This window comes from Lacerta agilis, chromosome 2, assembly GCF_009819535.1.
Source record: "Lacerta agilis isolate rLacAgi1 chromosome 2, rLacAgi1.pri, whole genome shotgun sequence".
Classification (NCBI taxonomy): Eukaryota; Metazoa; Chordata; class Lepidosauria; order Squamata; family Lacertidae; genus Lacerta; species Lacerta agilis.
Window position 1 is genome coordinate 47,545,004 of NC_046313.1, and position 8,428 is coordinate 47,553,431.

Sequence of the window (8,428 nt, forward strand, 5' to 3'; positions counted from 1 at the left end):
AAATAGAAAGTCTATTCCACCGCTGTTTATTAGTGTTGCAGACACACACACACACACACACACACACTTGTTCAACCCACTTCTGCTGTTATGGACCATAGGAATAGTATTCCGAATGAGCCATGGCAACTGCGCTGAGACTGGCCAGGCAGTATGGATGTTTCCTCTGAAAAGAAAGCACCTGCAAGTTATATTTTGCTTGAAATGACAGTGACTGTATGGTGAAATGTGAGAATTGGTCTTCCCCAGCCTGGTGCCTGCAGATGATTCTGGGCTACAGCTCCATCAGTCACAGGCAAAATGTCCAATGGTTAGGGATGATGGGAGTTTATTTATTTCATCAATGGAATATATACGTAAAAAATCCCTAAGCAGTTAATATTTTTTTAAAAAAACCCTTAAAATGCACTCACTCTTTCATTTTATTTGTATGCTGTTTTTCCACACACACCAAAAAAAAATCATGCTCAAAAAGGTTTACAGCAAATAAAGAGGGATGCATCTCAAACACTACAAAAACTTTTGATAATAACACAGCAAAACAATAACATAACAACAATTTCATTACAACATAGCAAAAGAGTACCACAATATCAATTTCAGAATAATGTAGCAAAACAGTAACATAATATTAATTCCAGAATAATGTAGCAAAACAATAGCATAGTAGCAATTTCATTATAACATGGCAAAACAAAAATATAGCAACATGCAGAAAGCCACATTTCCATAAATATAACAACATGTAGCATCCAAAGCAATAATAACAAGGCAGCTTCGCAGTCTTACATTAGTCCTAGAAAATCCCCTCCCATGATGTTGCTTAGCCACAAAATCAAGACTAGAATACAGATAAAACAAAACAAAAAATACATACTGTCAATAAAAACCCAGAATCAAAATAATGAGCAGCTCAAACTAAAGGCTTGAGCAAACAAATGTTTAATTTGTATGTAAAGTGAGTTACAGTTGATACATTTTGGACTGAACAGGGGAGGGTTTTCCAGAGGGTTGGTGCCACTGCAGAAAAGGCCTCCCTCCGTATGGCCACGAGATGCACTCTGATGTTTGTAAAGACTGGACACATCTGGAGGGCACAAGGTTGTGGAAGGCTATCCATACTGAGAGAGGTTAGGCATAATTCTGTTCACTGGGTTTGTAATTTTCCCTTCTTCCCAAAGAAGCTCTGGCAATGCCTTGATTTTACAGAGCACAGAATACAAATGCTTTAATAAAAATTAAAAACTGAAACATTTCAAGTCAGCACAAGATTCTGGTAAAGTCAAATTTCATGCACTCTCAAAAATTACCGGTAGGTGCTGGGATTATTTTTCAGTGCTATACTCCCCACAAACACTTAGTTGGGGAAAAAAAAACCTGAGTGGCAAAGTGAGTCCGAGAGATACATTAGACTGCGGTCAAGGTGCATTTCCCATGTCCTGTGTCCAAGTATTAAGGAATAGCTCTTACAGATATTAGATCCCTTTAATGCTGTGCACTGCAGTTGAAGCAGCGGCCCTCAAACTGCGCAGCCCCTAGCCCCCTTAGCAACTCCCCAAGGCATCTGGGTTCCCCGAAATTCCCTTTCAGATCCCTGTGTGGCCCCACATCTCCACAAAGGCCTATGACATCCCGCTCTGCAGGTTGATGCCTGCACTCTACCTGCATCAAAAGGCCATTGATCACCCTGCATTATTGATGGATTTAAGGGTACTTAGCACTGTTGAAGATGCAAGATAGGAATATTTCTAGCAAAGCTTAGCAGCAAAACAAAATCACAGTCCAAGAGTGAAAAAGCAGCTACAAGGTGGGGCAGAAGTGACCTCTGCTTGGCAGCTGCTGCTTCAGCAATGGGGAATCAACCAGCAAGGAGCAATTCCCCACCTGCAAGGTATCGTTGCCCCTTTAAAACTAGATGGAAGATTTCTGCAGGCTGCAGGAGTCCCACATTGAACTGTTCCTGCCATCCAAGGAATCAAGACCAGGAGCAAGAAGCAGGCACTGGAAGAACCCGCCCTTCTCCTGGATGGAAGGGAGTTGGCACTTTGGATCCCATTAAAGGCAAGGCTCCTTGGGGTTTTCTTTCCTTCTGTGCTTGCATGTCTCTTGTGGGCTGGCTCCTTTGGAGAGGAAATGAGTGCAGTTTACAGATGTTTTCTTGATTTCCCCCAAAGAAGAGGCCTGTAGTGCTAGGAGGAGTGGCTGCTTTGCATATGAATCCCAAGAACAGGAAGGCACTGGGATGTTATATACATTGTGGAGTGAGAACTTCTGAATTTCTAATAATGGGTGGCATCAGGAAGCTCTGGCTAAAAGAGGATGTTACCACATTGGAAGAGAGATGCTAAAGCTACAGGGCAGCTGGGATACTCCTTTTCACCTTGGTCAGAGCAATCTGAGTCAAGATCAGGGTACTATTTTAGATTTTAACTGAAGGTGAAATTGCCACATAAAGGTGCATTTAGAGAGCATGTGCTATGGATACTTTTTAAAAAATACGTCACAATAATATAGGTGTTCCTGAGGAACAATATGTGGGTTGGGAGGATTGTTAAGGAGACTGTGATCCTTCTCTCTTAAATTGTTGCTTGGGTTGGAAGAGGTCATGCCTCTGGTTAATTAAATAATGTGTGTGCTCTGAACTCTCAAAGTGCTTTATAATCCTCAGTATTATTGCTAAAGCTGCCATCGCATTAGTAGCAAATTTTCCCAACCAAATAAACTGTACAGTGAGATGTTGTGGCCAACATGGCACCAGGGGTAGCGAACATGGTAACTTCCATATCTGTTAAGACTCCAAGTCCCATCAGCTCCACCTGGCATGGCCAGCCCAATGGTTAGGAAAGAGGGGGGTTATATCATCTTGCATCCTCTGGAGGGCACCCTGTTGGCTACCCCTGGCTTTTTACCCCTGCAGTAGCATCAAAATGCTGCCCATGCAGGCTTGAATACCAGCCAAGGTGCCTGCAGCAGGGACTTCTTGCATCCTGCCTTCTAAAGGCTGCCAGGAAATCCTGTCCACCCTGAAGCAAGCAAGGAGCAGCCTTCCCATTTCCTCTCTCCCTGCCCCTCAAAAAAACAAAAACAAAAAAACCCTGCTCAGTCTTCCAAGCAGCTAAATGTATCATGTTCTTTGATGGATATCATGAACTCAGTGCCATAGCTATGGGGCAGGGTGAGGGAACTAGCTGGGGGTTTTTGCCCTTGGTGAAGCCTCCAGAGGGGCAGCATTGAGGCTCCCTGCCTGTATGTGTGTGTACACAATTGTGTGTTGGGGGTGTGTGTGTGCCAAACTGGGTCTTTGACCCGGGTGAAATAAAGGCTTGTTTCACCCCTGGATGAACTCTGTGTTGCATTCTTCGGATTCCCTTTGAATGAATGTCTGCCAAAGGTTGGAATGCCAGGTGAGCCATAAATTGAACAAACAGGCCTGTTTCCACCAGCAATGTAATCGACAGTCCAGCTCAGGATCTCAATGAAGGACAATGAGCATTTTGCGTCACATAAAATATTCCCCAGTAGCAATTTATTAACATGCGTAGAGATTTCCAATGGCAGAATTGTTCGGCATGCTTCCTGTGACGTGCATGCATTTCAGGAGGCACTGAGCATGGTTTCATTTATGATTTCATAGCGAGATGTGTGAATGAACATACATAATGAGATTAGGCAACTTCATGGAGGATAAAGCTATCATTGGCTCCTAGTCGTGATGGCTTTATGTTATCTTCAGTATTGGAAGTTAACATACGGTAAATAACAGCTGCCGGAGAGTAACCATGGAAGGGGCCTTTTGCTTGTGTGCTTCCCAGAGGCATTTGGTTGGCCACTGTGGGAACAGGGTGCTAGACTAAGCAAGCCGTTAGTGTGGTTCAGCAGGGATCTTTTGACGTTCTTCTATGTTTGACTAGTGAATCAATCGGCCATGTTCTTTATGTGTTCTGAGCAACGAGAAGTTCCAGGGACAGCACTTCTGGGTTTGCTTCTCTTCGGATGAGAGAGCACGGAGACTCTTTGTTGCAAAAATACAGGGCAACAATAAACAGAGGCAAGCAAGCACTTCTAGAAAGGAGAGAGAACTTGGGAGGCTGCCTCCAAGGTGGCACTGCCAGTTTCAGCTAGTCACTTCTAGAAACTCTCTGCGTTCTCTCCTCCGGCTTTGTTTCCTCCAAAACTGCCAGCTACTGTTTCTTTCTCAAACACAAATCAGTAGTGGACGATAAGGTGGGGTGGTCGTGGTGCTTACCTGACCTCCCAGCAGTGGAATCATTGTGATTTATCATGAGAAAGAGTGGGAAGGGCAAGGCAGTGGGTAAGGTCAGCATTGTGCAAGTGCACCAGCAGGAACACCCTATTGGCTTGGGTAAAGAGCTCCTTCAAGCATTGCCTAGGGGTCATTATTCACAGCATTGTCATAGATCTGGTCAAGCAGCTTTCAGGCTAGATCAGAGAGTGCCATGTATTTATCTCCAGTGTGGGTTAAAGAATTGTATTTTTGCAGCACCGACCTCATTGACACCTTGTTCCCCCACTCCCAGTAAACAGCAGTGACTTCACAGAAGGGAGGTCAGGTAAGCACTGCTACCCAAACCTGCCATCTGCTATTGCTCACAATCCACAGCACACTTCTGTCAAACATGACCCCAAGTGAACTATCCTTGCAGGGGACAGTCCACAGACATTTAGAAATACTAACATCATGTTACCAAATCCAAGACTCTTATCAGTCATCATTTTAGGGCAGGGGTCCCCAAACTAAGGCCCGGGGGCCGGATGCGGCTCAATCGCGTTCTAAATCCGGCCCACAGACGGTCCGGGAATCAGTGTGTTTTTACATGAGTAGAATGTGTCCTTTTATTTAAATTGCATCTCTGGGTTATTTGTGGGGCCTGCCTGGTGTTTTTACATGAGTAGAATGTGTGCTTTTATTTAAAATGCATCTCTGGGTTATTTGTGGGGCATAGGAATTCATTCATATTTTTTTTCAAAATATTGTCCGGCCCTCCACAAGGTCAGAGGGAGAGTGGACCGGCCCCCTGCTGAAAAAAATTGCTGACCCCTGTTTTAGGGCAAAACTATGGTGGCAGATCCATTCACGGGCAAACTCACAACACTATGTTTTTATGGATTAAACTATTATACATATTTACACACACACAGTTTATTTATTTCACAGATTCCTATGCTGCTCACTTTCTCCTAAGCAGTGAACAATTAACATTTGACAAAATAATTTTTAAAAAACTGTTCAGCAATCAAAGAACTGCAAAGCTGGTCCTACTACAGGGAAGTCTTGGTTAGATAGTTTTGTTTTGAGCAAACTTCATAAAGATAAAACAGAAGACGCTTGGGAGGAAGGTCCACAACATTACGGAGCCCTGCTTCTGGTGGTTGTAGAGTGGGCATCATGAGGCATCAGGAAAGTGTCTTGGCTGACAAACATACTGCTTGGGCAGAAATGAATGGGGCTGTCCCTCCTGCAAACTGGTTCCAAGTTGCTTGTTGTTGTTGTTCAGTCGTTCAGTCGTGTCCGACTCTTCGTGACCCCATGGACCAGAGCACGCCAGGCACGCCTATCCTTCACTGCCTCCCGCAGTTTGGCCAAACTCATGTTAGTAGCTTCGAGAACACTGTCCAACCATCTCATCCTCTGTCGTCCCCTTTTCCTTGTGCCCTCCATCTTTCCCAACATCAGGGTCTTTTCCAGGGAGTCTTCTCTTCTCATGAGGTGGCCAAAGTACTGGAGCATCAACTTCAGGATCTGTCCTTCTAGTGAGCACTCAGGGCCAATTTCCTTGAGAATGGATCGGTTTGATCTTCTTGCAGTCCATGGGACTCTCAAGAGTCTCCTCCAGCACCATAATTCAAGTTGCTTAGAGGTTTATAAACCAACAACAGCACCTTAGCTTGGGCCCAGTAGCACACTGGCTGCCAGTGCAGATCTCTCAGCAATAGTGTTATCTACTATTGCCATCTTCTGCTTTAAGTGTAGCTTCCAGACCAATTGACAGGGCAACCCTACATAGAGCATATTGCAGTAGTCCAGTACTGTACTGAGATTTCCAGTGTCTGGCCCACTGTGGTCTAGGAATGGTCACAGCTGTTATAGGCGTAGCCAGGGGGCACCCCCCAATCAATAAAAATCAATAAAAATATATAGCAAACTGAGATTCTCCCCCCACCACAAAAGGCTTGCCCCCCTGACAAAAATCCTGGCTATGCCCATGACAGCTGTTGCACATATACATACATGATTTTATTTGCATGCCGTCTTTCCACAGTTCAACCCATGCTCAGAGCAGCTTACAACATGAAAAAAATACATAACTACAACCAAAGTAGTCATAAACCTGCCTAAGATGAAAAAACGGGTCCCTAGCTGCTGAAAACACCTGTCTCCAGCGACAAAGATGGACCTAGGAGCACGCAGAGACCATATACCTCATCCTTCAGAGAGAGTCCGACCAAATTCAGAACAGGCAACTGGTCTGCCTCCCAGACATTGGAACAAAACCGGTCTTGTCAGTTTTCAAACTCCATTTATTGGCCCTCATCCAGCGCACCGCTGCATGCAGGCAAGGGGCCCAGACTCAGACAGCTGCTCCTGATTCAGACGTTATGCAGAAGCAAACAGCAATTGGAAATCCGTTTAACATCCTACCGTGGCAAGAAGGAATAAGAGGGAAACTTAACAGAAATGGCCACTCAGACTTACACCAGCAGTGGCTATCTTAGTGATCTCTAGATATTGCTGGACTGTACACCACCTCCCGCCCTCCCTGACCACTGCCCCTGCTGATGGGAGTTGGAGTCCAGCACATATGGCCAGCCACAGTTGAACCTTCCGGCCTTACAGGAATCTAGCTCACTCCCTTCTCCCCTGCCTTTGCTTCCTTTCCAGGCGGGTGGCAAGGAGCAAGAGCAGCTCTGCAATCTCAGTTGAAGTTTAACCAGCGGTAAAATGCCTCTCTTTTCAAGGGCACAGGAGAGGGAGAGGGAGAGGGAGAGAGAGAGAGAGAGAGAGAGAGAGAGAGAGAGAGAGAGAGAGAGATCCTAGAAATGGTGGAGTTGCGCAGGTGGCTGGACCAGACGAGCTTGTTTGAGCAAATAAGCCGGGCAGCGTCTCAGGCCAGCGGACAGCAATGCGGCTGTAAACAACTTGGCAACCCGTTTCCTCTTCGCAAACTTGCGGCACCCCCCTCCCGCGCTCTCATTGTTTGGTAAGGTAGTGCGCGGGGGAGGCGGCGGATAAACACCCTGTTGATTGTTGCCCCGTTCCAGTTTGCGCCGGGCAGCCTCCCCCCCCCTTTATTTTTCTCCCGCCCTCTCCGGAGGTGTTTACAGCTGCGATCCTGGGTAACCCATTGACCTCCCTGTCCGGCTGCGCTGCTGGGAAACCAGCAAGGCTGATAAGGCTCCCTTCTGGAGAAATTCCTGTTCCTTGCGCCAGGGCGGGGCAGAAGCTGGACCCGAGCGCGTACAGTTTCTCTCAAGTTTCCCTTCCCCGCCCGCTCGCGCCCCTCCTCGCCTTTCGCCTCTCTTCCCATTGCGCGCCCGAGGTGCTTTGGGAAGGGGAAGGGCCAGCCGGGAACACGGGGGTCGAAGAGAACATCTGTAGATGAGCCTCCAGGTCAGTACCATCCATTTGGTCCCTGCTGCTTTCTCGCCCCCCCCCCCTTTCCCCGAGTCCTCCTCCCAGCCACCGTTTCGCTCTCCTCCCTGGCATGCCTTGTCCGCTGCCTCCAAGTGCAGCCAGCCGCGCAAGCGGAGGCAGCGTGTGCGCCCGTGTGGCGCGCTCTGCCCCCTGCGCTCACCCGGCGCCGAGAAAGCGGGCACAAAGAATGGAGGAGTCCCTCTCTCGGTATCCGGACTCCGGAAGCGAAAGTCTTATGCTTGCATCATGGGCTGTTCTCTCACCCTCTTGCTCCTCTCTCTCTCTCTCTCTCTCTCTCTCTCTCTCTCTCCTCCAGGGGAGGGTCGTAGAGCCGTGATAACTGCTTTTCTTGCAGGAGGTCCCAGCTTCAGTCCTTGTCATTTCCAGGTACGGTTGAAAAAGTTCCCTGTCTGAAATCCTGGAGTGCTGCTGCCAGTCAGTGCAGGCGATACTGAGCTAAGTGGACCGATGGGTCAAATTCTGCACAAGGCAGATTCTGACATTCCAGGGTTCTGGAGCACTGCTTTAGCTGGCCTCCCAAGTCGTGTGGATGTCATTCACTGTGAGCAACCTTTGATATACACGTTGTGTACTGTGGCGGTCGCTGCAGGTGGCGCAGTTCACATGGGAAGGATCTGCAGGGTCCTGCACAAAAAAATTGCACCTTTCAGGACTGGATATCGTTGCACTACCTGGAAGAACAAGAAATTGGGGGTGCATAAATTGAATCCTTCCCCTTCCTGCAAGAAATTCAGGGTTGTGAAGATCAGGGCC